Raw genomic sequence first — 15788 nt, 5'->3', positions numbered from 1 at the left:
AGCGCGTTCTGTAACTTCAAAATGCTGAAGTGTGATAAGGTAGGTAGGTATATGTTCAACTCCCAGCCCTGTCACGTGTCTGTGTGTTTCCAGCTGTCTGGGAACAGAATGATGTTTTTAGACAGCTCACTCTCCGTACACTCCCTATCGGCACCTTTGCCTATGATGATGATGTCACCAACCCAGAAGGATGCCTCTGGGAGTGCTGTGCTGCTGAAACTCGGTAGCACGTTCTGTTACTGTGTAATGCTGTAGTGTGGTAGACTAGACAGGTAGGTGCTCGATTCCAAGGCATGGCAGGTGTGTGTGTTTGGCAGTTATACCCTATGTGTTGGAATCTGTAGGTGGCTAGCTGCGGTATGTATTCAGTGTGTTTTGTTGCTGACCTATATAGTGTCCACAGCCCACATTTTTTGCCAAGACACGGGGTTGTCAACACATACATTCACCAATAGGTCCGGTGAGTAAATGTCAGCAGCCCTACTCTTACCCTTAATACAGTCTGATCCATGTGACGCAACAAAACACACATGCCTTGATAGTAACAACACTACATGATGCAGGTGGCACATGTAGTTTCCTTTTCATTCCTGTCTAATGCTTTGCTGTCATGTGGTCCGCTGTTGTGATATAAATGCAATATCTACATATGTGTGTACATGTATATGTGTGTATGTATGTATATATATATATATATATATATATATATATATATATATATATATATATATATATATATATATATATAAAAATGAAGAAAAATAAAATGTATATATGTATACATATAATATATATGATATATGTAGATATAGAGAGATAGACATAGATTTAAACATATATGTCTGGGGACATCAGCACTATTGAATGTTTGTGCTGAATGATCTGTACATGATAACCTTGGATGTATGTATATCTGCCATGGCGTAGTTGTAATGCACATCATCTGTTGTGTGCAGGGTCCTGGGTTGTAGTCATGTAGACACCAGTTATTTTTTGCTGGGAAGACCATGGGACATCAAATATGGTGATAGTAAGGCACCTGTTACCAGTTGTGTACGGATCTGAGCGACACTAAGTAGTGGTAATTAATTAGGAGGTTCGGTATGGGTCATATAACTATTCTTTAGAAGACTACACTATGCAGATGAGGTTGACAATAGTGTATCCCACTTATCCCCAGGGTGTGATGCAGATCCCTGGAGTGAATGTGTGTAGTTAGCTGGGTTCAGGGCTCGAATATAGTTGACAGCATGGGAAGGGGGTCAGGCATACTGTACGTACATTGCAGAACTGTGCCTCGGGAGTGCTCCTGCCTTAGCACGCCTAAGCTAGGGGTGTGTCTATACCTGCCTGGTGACATTGGGAGGGACAAAAGCAGTAGTGGGGTAGTCAGGGTGTACAGGCTGCACAAACAGGTGATGATCAGCACAATCAGCAGATGACATGGCCAGCCCGCACCTGAACAGTACGGTAATTTGAGCAAGCGGCATACACACAGGTTTCTTACGCACTCTACATCACCGGTGTATACCTGCGGGGACATTTCACAACGAAGTCCAACCAAATGAGAATGCCTGCAGCAGGCAACATAGACCAACATGTGCAGGAGGCTGAGGGCAGTGAGGATGTGTATGCTGCCGAACAACCCTTACTGAGATGACATAAGACTTTATATACCCAGGGTGACTTACCAGGGGCTACATGAGCTGGGGATGGTGGAGCACTATGGGGTGGACAGAGACCTCCTACGGCGGCTTGTTGACATGTGGCTGCCACACCTGACACATCAAACAGGCTGAGGGAAACCCATCACAGTGGATACCACGGTATGTGTTGGCCTAGGTATACTAGCCGCAGGTACCTCATACAGCAAACTGAGGATATCATGGGGATCTCGCAGGCATCTGCATCCAAAGTATTGCACCAGTTCACAGATGCCATGTCAACACATGCTAGTGAACAAGTACATGTCCTCAACGCATGTGATTAGTAGACCAGCAATATGCATCTCTCCAACCACATGGATGACTACACTGGGGTACTGGGTGCTATAGCCTGCACACACGTACACATCAAAGCACCTCCTGGTGAGTGGGGTAGGGCCTACATTCACTGCAGGGGCATAGCCTCCAACAGCTAGGCCATATGCGATGGCCAGGGCATTAGATTGAATGTGTGTGCTGTCTACCCTGGAAGCTATGATGATTCCGATATATGGCTTCTGACACAGCTGTACTACACCTTTGCCAATATGGACATCCTCTACAGTCTCCAAGTGGGGGATGCTGGGTAACCACTGGTGTTGTGGCTGATGACACCCATCAGCAATGCACACACACCTGAACACTCACACCATAATGAGGCAGATGCACAGGCAAGACATATAATTGAGCATGTGTTTGGGATGCTCATGTCATGGTTCTGGTATCTGGACACATCTGGTGGAGCCCTCCAGTATTCACTAGCTACATGCACACAATTTGTTATGGTATTTCCTATGCTACACAATCTGATCCTGCAGTAACAGTTGCAGCAGGAACAGCATGGGGCAGGGCCACACGGCCCAACACTACTGCCAAGGCCTGTACAGGCACAGTGTGACTTGTCGAAGGAACTACCTCAGCAGGGCCCAGTCGGCGAAAGGCCGTGCACAGTATGACCTGCCCTTGGCAAAGAGGCAACACAAGGCATATGCACTGACACAGTATGTACCCACGGATTTCCCCTCTCTGACTCGCACACAGTACAGTGGATGCCAAACATGACGCTACCTGTGCTCAGCCATGTATAGGTGGTGCACTGTGTGCATCCGACATAGGCAGCCCTCCAGCACTGTCCTCAGGTCCAGAACACCCCCAGGGTACATCTATTGATCTAACAATTGGCAGTTGTATTACAATGTGTATTTACCCATTGCTATGGTATGTATGTGAGCATACAAGAGACTTTGGTGTTCGAATGTTAGGGCAGCAGACAGTACACGTCCATAGTGGTACCATGACATCTGTAGCACATACAGGGGTAACAATGGTAGCCAGTAGTACACAGGGTGTCCTAACCCACTGCAGATTATGGGATGAACATCATGTGTGTCCGTACAGCCCACACACGTTCCATGCAGCTGGACAGGTGTGGACCAATACAGACAAATGATATACAATGGCCTATGGATATGCCCAATGAATGACACCAACCCCCAAAGACACACACAGACTACAGCAGGCCAGGCAGTTTGATGTAGGTTGTGAAAGCTAGGACGTCCAACACCACTATGCTGGTATTTAAAGCTGGGATCTGACGTACACTGGTATCCCTCCAACCAGCAATTTAGGTAGGTCCACACACTGACATGGAGTACCTGGCATACCAGTACAGTAGCGGCAGATGTGTACAACTGTCAGCTGTGCCCCCCATCCAACCTATACATGTGAGAGTCATGTGCACCACCCACGGTGCTGTGCAGGACTGTGGATGCGGTTGGATGTCCCTCCACGCTATGCAGACATGTAGCAACTGTCAATGCCACATGACCATTAGCTACCCTGCAGACATAGCATGACACCTGTCTGTGTAGAACGGAGGGGTCGGCAACAGAGTACTGACTATCTGGACATGTCACATATGCAATACAGTTTACCATATTTGGCATGCTCACACACATGACGGTATGACGGTAATGTTGGTCAACAACATGCGTAACAGTCATACTGGGCATGCTCACACACTGAAACACAGGATGGCCAGGCATGCATACAATAGTGGTTCGGACATATCTGCCAGTACATTGCTATACGGTTGGATGGCTGTACTGTATTGTGTGTGTGTGTGTGGTCTATTTCTGTACATATGCCATGGTCTATTGTTAATTCACATGAGCTATGTGCGCAGGGTACTGCTACCAACACGTGAATAGGACGGTTCTTTGTTTGCGGACAGACCGACGCCTTTGGATACGAACTGGGTAAGGCACATTCCAGCAGGTGGGAGCAGTTGTGCGTGGGTTTGCACAGTGTTAAGCACTGCTGACCTCTGGTTACAGCACCTTATACCCGTTTAGACTCCACATGTCTTTGACAGTACACTACTGACATACTCGTAGACAAACACGCTTACAGCCGCTCGCTCACCGACATTTGTGTTTACATTTGTCACTCACGCTGGGTGTGTGCGATCCCTTGTGATGCGTATTACATCGGACTACATAACTACAGTATCAGGTATGTCTAACCATTTGGCGACGGCAGGCGTTTGACTGTACGGACTCGGTGGCCTGCCCAGTGACGTTATCATATTATATGCGTGTTCCTCATATGATCCTCTCCCATCTGCCTGATACATGGGAACCGATACTCTGCAATGCTGACATGTGAATGTTATTTTGTTAGCGCAGATGTCCGCCGAGTCATGCTACCGCATGCCTACTGTATGTTTTCCACCTTTCAGATTGCACGATGGGAGACTGTAGGAGTAACACCTTTGCCACTTTGCATGGGACAGTCCCTCATTAGGCATATGTCATGTGACAATACTCTGTCCATTGCTACTGTCCTGATTAGGGGACATTCTCATATTCTACGTGTCTGTAGTGGTTGCTTGTTACAGTTCTTGTATACCTGACACGTCGATATGTTATATGTAGTAGCATAATCAACTTTACTGCTGCTAGACCATGCTTTAATTTGTGCTGATATGTATATTTCTGTACTATGCATGGCTGTAGGTATGTTCTGCCCTGGTACGTCTGACATTCCTACAGAGCAGGTCCCACTTTGGCCATTCAGAATGTTGGCGGCCCTATAGATCCTATATGTAGAGCTATCACATGTGTCAAGGCAACACATACCCACAGCCAGTAGTAAACTGACTACTTCAACGGTTTGCATACGTTAAGGTTATTCTTGTAGCATTATAATTGCTAATACTGTTTCCTATTACATGTAGCTGTTTCTGATACAGCAAATTAATTTCTGACACCAATACACACAATTAATGGCCTCCTTTCCCGGACTCACAGGCCATGTGCCATAACATTCATTTTGCAGGACACATCTGCCCAGACGGGTGTGTCCCTCAAAGGCGTATGGGTGGTAAATCTCATCTATTATGCTATCATATACCTAAGGTGGTCAGCAAATTATGCACTTTCCGTCACTAGCAGACCTCACATACCAATGGGGGAGAATGAACACTGTATCAGTAACACTGCATAACACCCTGTGGGACACATTTAGACAATTGGTTCAATTAACCAGACACATTGACAGTCACAGAGCATATGTATTCATTCACGTTTGTCGAGGTACATGCTGTTTATGACTCATACATGTTGTCATCTGTCATTACCTGTATTCCGCCACCTGTCCACCTAATATCACTAGTTCTGGAAGAGTTTAGTTGGACTTTGTTACATTCTGATTCATAACTATTGTCGCCCATGCTAATCAGGTACACGACACTGATTTGGTCCCTATGTAGTCCCCCGATGGTTTACAGACTATCCGGTAGATGTGCTCTTCAGGTTTGGGAGATATAAGCGTCTGCTATGCCCACATAGGAATATTAATGACTTCCACTGGGCAGGCCTACTACATCTCTGCCAACCAGCACCTGCACACTTAAGCCCATTATTGCATACCCATGGTTCACCTACCTAGCACCCCTCTACAGCACTCATGTCAAATACTTACTGTGAGCGCAGCTGGGGTATGAGCACACCCCTACACATTGCCCACTCTCCCCATCTCGGGACACGTCATACATTTTGTCAACCCATGCATTATCACACTCGCGCAACCTACTGTTCTATGTACACCTACATCCTGCTCACATCAATGACAACGGATTCACACGTACACTGAATTTTTGGTGTCCCGCAAGGGACACCGTTATCCATGTTTAAAGTGTAGACCTTGCAGATCTCTCCCACTGGTACTTTCCTGCCAGTGTTTTGGACAGCAGCAGTGTATTTATCTTTATTGCCTGTCTGTATGTCTGACCAGCCTAGCTGGGTGGTGTGGGGGGTACAACATTTATTTATTGGACCTCTCAGTCACATAAGCCCGGGCTGTAAATACGTTACCCCTAATTGCTGTAAAATAACCTAGTTATGTACATGTGTATATCTACAATGACATATATATTTGTTTTGTGTGTATGTGTATATATCAATACCTGTTGTATGTGTGTATATATATATATATATATATATATATATATATATATATATATATATATATATCTGTATATATATCTGCATATATATCTATCTATATATATATATATATATATATATATATATATATATATATATATATATATATATAGTTTCATAGTTTCATAGTTTAGTATCAGGCTATCTGCCCTGGGGCATTTGCAAGCCTAGCCCTAGAGATGTGGCTTTGCCACCCCATGTAGTGGTACTAAGGTGTATAGAATAAATTTAGAATACTGTGCCTTTGTCTAGTAGTGTCACATTGAAGACCCCCTTACTTATTAAAATTAGTTTACTGTGCCTCTGTCAAGTAGCGACACAGGGGTGACCCGCAGGGTAAACCTACGATCTCCCATCCACTCGTCAAGATTTCTCTTGAAGAGAGTCAGTGAGGGCTCTGCCTAACATGGACTGGGATTTTGTTCCAGAGTATGGGAAGCCTCTGAGTTATGAATCTGTCCCTCCAGCATGTTCTATTCATATATATATATATATATATATATATATATATATATATATATATATATATATATATATATATATATATATATATATATATGTGTGTGTGTGTGTGTGTGTGTGTGTGTATAAATAAATAAATAAATATATATATATATATATATATATATATATATATATATATATATATATATACACACACACACGTTTTTATCTATATATACATCTGTGTGTCCGTTAACCTATACATTTCCCGGACATAGACACTTACGCATGCGTATTGGGTTTTATCTCTGCTTCAACAGCATACTATTGCCTTAGTCATTATGACACCGAAACTTCACTCCGGTGAACTTGTGATCAGTATACTGCGCATTATACAGCGGACAGATGTCGCACGTTTTTCATGTCTGGGGTGCCGCTGATAAGTGAGATGTGATACAATGTCATTCAACCTATTACTCGTATGCGCAGCCTATTATTCCTGCTACTGTGTTTGTTTCTGTGCACATTCATATTATTAATGTTAATAGAATGAGTGTTTGTGTTACTGAGATTGTACGTCAACATATTGATGTCTGCATGTAGTTGTGTCTTTCTTCTTTTCCCGGTTTGGGATTGTCACAGCAGAACTCCGTTCCGCTCATGGTTGGCAGATAGGTTTTACTTGCCGGGCTGCCAGCCCTGATGCACAACGTCCAACAAAGATACGCCCATTCATGCATGTCTCCACGCAGACAACGCTCTATCTGGGAATCGCACCTATGTACTAGCTGACCTCCATGGGCCACTCCATTGCAGCAGGCACAACATACCCTAGAACTCCTGTGTCCATAATTGCATATCCATAGTTTCTCCAGCAAACCCGTGTTGAGTTTCCACGCATAACAGCCATTATCCACCTGATATCGCAACCATGACACACCTTTACACATTGCCCTCTCCAGAGCGTTGGGGCCCTACACACATTTTGTATCACCTCGTGTATTCACAGGGTCCCCATCCATTCATATTTGCACATATGTGCCTTTCCTGGTGTTATGGATTACGAATGGTTTGCGGGTTACAAGTGTAGGTGGTCGGAATATGTACTACATTCCATCTGTGTATAATGTTGACGTAGCACTTCAACGAGGTTATGGCCACTGGTATAACCCTGCCTCTGGTGTGAATAGCGGTGCTCTACTCACTCTTGTGCAGCTTTATCTGACATACGCTGCGAGCACTTTATAATACCTTACTTGCTCTAGATTCCCTTCACAACCCTTATGTTTGCTTTCATCTTTTGGAGTTTATTCTTTATATATATATATATATATATATATATATATATATATATATATATATATATATATATATATATATATATATATATATTGATATATAATTGCATATTTCTGTTATGTCTGTGGATATTTATCTATACACACATCTATCTATCTATCTATCTATCTATCTATCTATCTATCTATCTATCTATCTATATGTATATCTATATATATAAAAGTTACAGCTGTACAAGACAACATACATTTGCTATGCTACAAGCTGCGTACACACACGCAGGTGCACTTGCATCTACTTATTCTGAGTTACATATCTTTACTGCCACTTCTTTGTGATTACATGTGCCTTATTCCTTATGAAAGTACCACTTTGTTGGAATCCAGTTAACTCCCCTATGCGAGACACGCGGTCACCTTTACATGTATAAATGTTGGCTTTACAGCACAGAGGCATTCATTACACAATAAATTAATATGTGCTATAGTTGTACTAGAACCGGGAATGTCTTTATGTTAGGCGGATGCTCTAACCACTATACTATTGTTATTCTGCCTCATTTATATGTATACCCATGATTCATAGCTACTCTGACATACGCCTCACCGCTTCACTTACACAGCAGGCATCCATTCTCCTGCTGGGAAAACCACAGTACTACACTTCCAACATTCCCTGTTTCCTACTGTTCTGGACTCGTGCTGCATGTCTACTCACTCCAAGGATATTCAGAACTCCTACCCTTATAGTCCTCGCACATACATGTGTTTGATGTGCAGAGTGTTCATGTGCTGGTCCAGGTTTAGGCTTGTCCAACTGGTGACTAGAACTGCCCTGTGGCTGTTCAAATATCAGATGTAGTACATGGACAGTTAGTCCAGATTTTAAGATTCTGCCTGTGTTTACAGATGCCGGTGTTTGGCCACCTCTGACCACATTATTAGGTCGGCACTGCATAATATAGGGTGGGGAGTGGTTCCACTACATAATATAAGGTGGGGGGGGGTTTCCACATGTTTCCCTTCACATTTGACTATTTCATTCATTTATATATACAATGAATATTATTTTGGCCATCAGTTATAAATTCACTATAGGTATGCAATAGTCCAGTGACAGTTGGTTAGTGTACATATGTGTACGGACCTCTGTGATACTCGGGGACTAGTTTCTACAGTGACAGGGACAAGACTATGACAAATCAGGGACAATCACGGACACTTCTATCATATTAGTACTATTAACTTGGAACGTGTTGACAGATTCGTATTACTACTGATTTTCTGCAGTTAAATGCGTCTATTGCTCTTAATTGTTGTAATTAGTCATTCTCATTCAACACCTTTCCTCCAAAGGTCACTGGTTTTGTGAGTGATTAAGAGGGTGGCCAGTTCTTGTGCAAATGCTCTGAGCATTGGTAGGGTTGACACATTGTCATATGTACAGGTTGGGATATATTCTGGGGACACCAGATTGTTTAGGCCAACACATACCCATGGTCAGTATAGGTTTAGAACATTCATTATTTTCCTAGCTGAGAGCCTATACCTTTCGCACTTTAGTTGTTAGCCTGTTTCTTGTACAAATTACATATTTTCTATCCTGACATGACCACTTTAGGCAACTGTTACATGCAGTATGGTACATAGTTATTTCCTACAATCACAGGACATTTGGCATTGTATCATTGTTGGTCAGGACACACCTACCCACACAGTGACTGTCCCTCACACTGTGGATCAGGGGGTATTCTGTTTATGTCAGTGCCTTCATCACCCTATTTCCAAGTGCCACTATACGAATGTGTACAATATATTCTCTCGATTATTCATGTCGGGACACGTGCGTCAAGGGCAGGTGTTTGATCCTGGGTAGTAGGTTCTGTATGACCATCTAGGGCTGGACAGTCTCGTGCACCACTACTGTATATTCCAACTTGTGTCCAGATATCTACAGGACTGGACATCGTGTCTTTATACCCATTCTGATGTTTACACATGTTACTTATTCCATGAGGGATATCCAAAAATTTAACAAGACCAATACCGACCATTCTTTTGGCTTTACAAAAATGTGCTGGGGGTTTTACTTGCAAGGGATACATAGTTTGCAATCCTGAAACTGCCTAGGGTGACACTGCCTACTACATATGAGTAGTGGTCACTATGTGTAGATATGGCTGCGCCAAGCTAGTAGGCCATGTATGGCTGGATTTGGTGGATGTTCAGGTATGGGGGCGGGTTGTGTGCAGCGGAGGGGATGATGGGTATTCCATTGTGCATCCAGGTGTGTTGCATTTGAATTGGCCGGTTCCATCAGGACCAATCTGTGGGTATGTGCCGGTGACATTTCTGTACATTTGTATCGCACATTTAAATATTCATATGTTTGTGGGATTGTGTTCTACAGTATGGCCTGTCAGGTTGTATTGCAGATGTGTATACATGTTCTTTGTGTTTCTTTCTGATTCCCCTGCTGCTCCCACATACACCTCCAGTTCACCTATTCTGCATACGACACAGTCTCGCCTTTGAGGATTATACCATTACCCACCCCCCATGCACACATATTCCTGACACTCCATCCATCACTGCTTTGGTTGATGGCCCATGACACGGTCAAGGTAACACATTGCATAAACTACATATGTCAGGTACCTGTATGGTTTTGTGGACTACCCTGGCATGTTTCACCTTCCACATGCTATACATCACGCACATAGGTACACGCCCATACTTAACTTTCATGACATGGTTGGCACACCCGGGTAATACCCGATCAACTGTGACACATCCTAATAAGTACGGCTTGGATCGCATATGTGCGGATTTTGGCTGACTGCTCTGATCATTGGTAGGATGCCACCTTTTCCTATGTCCAGGATGGGATATATTCCGGACACATATCCGATTGTACTGGACAGCACATACCCACAGTCAATGCTATGGATAATACTGTTCCTTTAAGCCTACATGTTGCCTTATTGTTGTAACAGTTTATATGCTCCTTCTGTTTTGTTTTCATGCTTATTCTATTTCCTGTCACATATGGTGTGTTAAATACGGACATACCTATTGTATGTGACTATTACATGCGTTGTGGGATATAATTCTGTTATACGGTCACTAGATATTTACATTTATCATGGTTTTGTTATGGACACATCTGCCCAGCTGTGTACTCTCCCTCACAATGTGGGACAGCTGGTGACCCTGACCATTGGGCTGGAGATAGCCATTGGTGGAGCGCTAACATGATGCGTTTCACTTCCACTTGGTATAACTATCTGCACTATGTTGGACTACAGGCACATGGTTTTCAATGTCATTTGTTCAAGGAATGGGGACCTGTTATTCCCTACCATGCATTTGTGTTTGCTTCTTCATTTTGTGTTCGCAGGAACTGTCTTGCATGCTTTGCATATGTTTCAGTATCCACGGACACTGACAGATGTGATTACTATTGCATGCAAATTGTTATATGCTAGCATTTTAGGTTGCACGTCGACAGCTGACATTTCCACTCCTCCATGTGGCACTTTGACACACCCTATGCACTCACGCTCGTTTCCTATGCATGTGGCTGTGGCTGCAGCGCGCCTTCATTAATATGCATTTGGCAGTACTGCGCCATCTTCACGCCACACGATCAGCACAAGCCTAACACCGGCCTTGCACCGAGCTTCATGAATCCCAGGGATAATCTATTTCAAGGAAGCCAAACCCTTCTTTGGAACAGGGAATATATAATCTTGGTATACACTGATTCTTATAAATCATTTGGTGAGCATGAAGCATCCATTTTATTTTCCTTTCTAATCTTTTCAACATGTTTAGGGGCCAGTCAATCACTCCAAAACTGTAAGTTAGGACAGGAAGAGAAAATCAGTTTATAGCTTGGATTTTGTTCCTATATGTCAACACTGTTTTAAGAATTAAAGTCTTCTATGTTATTCCTTTATACGTTTATTCACATTTGTTCATGTTTTATTGTTGATCCTTCATCAATTCCCAAATCTTTATACACTCCCTCTTGCTCAAGTTCTTTTATACCATGTTCTTGTCCCAAACTGATGTTTTCCTGGTTCTGTAGTTTTCCCGCTTTAAAGGTTGCTTTTGCACACTTATCAAGACCAAATGACATTCTTATATCATCTGAAAAGGTGTTGACAGCCTGAAGCTGTGCTTTCACTTCCTCAACTGATGAGCTATACAGTTTTAAATCATCGACAAAGAGACGATGAGAAGTCTTTAGACTTGTTGTTTTCTAGGAACCAAATTATAGCCATGGCCTAAGCTGTTAAGTAAACAGCTTAATGGGTTAATGGCAAGGTAGAATAGCAACGGTGACAAAGAGTTACCTTAGAATATCCCATTTTGAATTTTTATCCTTGTGATAATAATCTGTCCTTTATCATGGCTCAATTGCAGATTGGTCTGCCACTGTTTCATGGTCACTGTAATGTGGTTGATCAGTGTAGGGTGTATCTTATACATTTTTAAGTATTCTTTTATCCATTAATGTAGGATACTATTAAATGCATGTTTTTTAGTCAATCCATGCCACACTTAAATTCTTCCCCTTTTTGCAGTTCTCCAGTATTACTTTATTTAACAACAAATGATCCTTTGTTCCATATGATTTTGTTTTATTGCCCTTTTGTTCTATTTCCATAACTGAGTTATCTTCTAAATGACTATAAACCCTGTCATAGGTTCATAGGTAGGTACTAGGCTATCGGCCCAAGGGCCTACATAAGCCTAGCCAGCAAGGTTCCATAGCTTATGCCACCAAAGAAAGTTATTTTCTTGTGCCACTGTCCAGCAGAGACACAGAAGTGATACTCGGGGTGTATTTCCTATTTCCTATCCACTCATCAAGATTTTTCTTGAAGAGTGCTAATGAAGAACTTTGCTTGACATAGATGGGTAGCTTGTTCCAAAGTTTATACATCGTCAGAAGGCAAGTTATTGGTCTATAATTTTTAGGGTAGCTTGCAGGTTCACTCTTAAGTAGGAACATTGTTTTTCCTCTTATTAGCCAAGTTGGTGTCTTTTTGGGGTGCACATATAAATAGTTCCTACTCATGGCTAAATCCTCGTGCAAAGATGTTAATACTTTTAACCAAAACTTAGTTACTGCAGAATAGACAGATTTATGTTGATAGTGATATATCCAGCAGATTTTGCTATAATCTTATGTCCCTGTTTGGATCATGAAGCATTATGATGTACATTACCTTCTACCCTTCCACCATCACCAGGAATGATGGTAATTATACCAATATTGGTCTAGCATTGTTTGATGATAATTTGCTGATACTGTTACAAGACCTAGTTCAGCAGCTCCCCTGACTTTGAGGAATATTGGCTGAATGGCAGGCATTATCAGGATACTAGGTGAATCTGGAGAAATCAATATTCATGGGGTGTAATATAACTAATCTCCTAGATATTCAGGAATTGTATTGATGTACTATAAATCCACTTATACTTGACAAATTTAGAAGAAAATATTGCTCTCACAGTTCAGGTGTTCAAAACCTCAAACATGCAGTGCATTCAGCATATTAGTGACACCAATTTCAGGAGTGGCATTCTTGGGCATTGACACAAGAGGCTAGATTAGTGCTAATTAAAATGGTCTTATGTCCTAAAATTTTGTAGCAACCAATTTGCTTACAATTTAAAATTATTTTTTTAACTAAAACATGAGCATCGTAGCACTCCGTGCAAGCATGGTATAAACCATATCAACCATTTGCTAACAGTTTGCTACAGTTTAACATTAGAATTTTCTTTTTACGACAATATGTTGAAGGAGAGTTGGGGGCAGGGCACAGAAATGGGACCTACCTGAATTTCTTTATCTTTTTTTTTTTTTTTTTTTGCTCTTCAGTAGTAGAGTTGGGTGGGTGTAATAAGCTGATCATTTACAGTGTAGAAATCAACTTAGTACAGGGAAGTGTTTTTTGTTTTGTTTTGTTTTCTTTTTTTGCTCTACACTTGAAGAGCTGAGGGGGGGGGGGCACTTATTTATAGTACCAGCCCAGGGTGCTGGCTGAAAGAGTTATGCTTTGGGGATCCTCTTTGTGTATTTTTATCTGGTGATTACAAACTGAGTACAGTCATATAATCCCCACTAACACAAATACCCTCCAAGAAAGGCTGAGACACACAAAGAACTAGTGCCATAGTGCCACGGCCACCATCTAAAACTCAATGCCAAGTAAAGCATAATAGTATCCTTTGAGAAAACAGCTACCCCTGAAAACTACCATATTAATAATATACCCCTAACAGCAGACAATGTGGTCAGGAATCTGGGAACACATGCAGACAGTAGCCAGACCTTTGACCATCATGTGTATATGGCAGTAAGGAAATTATTCTATGTTATGCAACAAATAAGAAGAGGTATGACAGCTAGGTCCTAGAATGGCATTCTTCTGCTGTACTCAGTCCATATCAGACCAATCACTGAGTACAACTCCACATTTAATATATCTGACCAGGAGCAGCTACAGACATTCCTCACAAAAAGAATACCAGGTGCAAACTACATGTCCTACATGGTCTGCCTCAAAGCCCTGTCCCTATTCTCAGTATTCTACAGGCTCTTGAGAGTTAATCTATGCCTGGCATACATAACATCCTCTAATCCCTCTAATGGACCTGTTACACAACTGCAAAGCAAGTAGTATCAGAATTACCAAATCTAGGGACCTAAACCTCACCTGCAACATAAAAAGACATGGTAGAAGGATAGGTATGTGCCTCAGAGACTACTCCTTCTCAGGCATATCAAGCAATGCTCTTCCCCAACCCACATCAAGTGCAACTTGGAACAGTTGATGAGGAATCAGAAAGTTACTCCTGGTCTTACACATATGTCTCTAATAGATAGAGGAAGCCTGCACATGCTAGACTACCCATGCCCAAGTCTACATTCTTCTTCTTCTTTCGGCTTTTCCTGGTTAGGGGTCGCCACAGTGGATCACCTGTCCGCTCATGATTGGCAGTGGAGTTTTACGGTGTCAAGTTGCCAGCCTGGTGCCCAACTTCCACAGAAGGCACACACATGCATGCACTTACACCTAGGGCCAATTTAGAGTGTCCAGTCTATCTACAGCATGTCTTTGGGATGTGGGAGGAAACCGGAGCACCCAGAGGAAACCCACGCGACTACAGGGAGGACATGCAGACTCCACACAGAAGGCACCCCAGCTGAGGATCGAACCAGAGAACCTCTTGCTGTGAGGTGGCAACCCTAACCGCTGCACCCACTGCAGCCGCCCCATGCCCAAGTCTACATATATTCCATAAAACAACCCTTGTGCATCAATCTGTTAGATACATTTGAGAAGCAAGGCTAGGCTTTAAAAGACCCCCCCCAGTGGTCATTAGCCAAGTAATCACTTTACAACCTATGAACCAATATACACACACACACACACACACACACACGCATACACACACACACACACACACACACACACACACACACACACACACACACACACACACACACACACACACACACACACACACACATGTAAAGACACACACGTAAAGACACACACGTGTAGCACACATATATACACATGCACTAGTGCATGTAGACTCATGCACACCCAAAGTGAAACATGTCATGTGTTTACAGAATTTACATAGACTCAGTCAAGCTAAATGTATTAAACATTTTAAAAAATCTGTGCCTTATTAGACTGAAATTTATGTTTTGAACATTTTTATAAGAATTTTCTTGTCTTAAGTTTGTTTGCTCTCTTTTCTAAAACAGACCTGCAATGATAAGATTCTTCATCTGAAAGATC

The sequence above is a fragment of the Protopterus annectens genome, chromosome 8.part0 (assembly GCF_019279795.1).
Source record: "Protopterus annectens isolate FY-2018-M chromosome 8.part0, PAN1.0, whole genome shotgun sequence".
Classification (NCBI taxonomy): Eukaryota; Metazoa; Chordata; order Ceratodontiformes; family Protopteridae; genus Protopterus; species Protopterus annectens.
Note: the sequence above shows the minus strand (reverse complement) of the source record.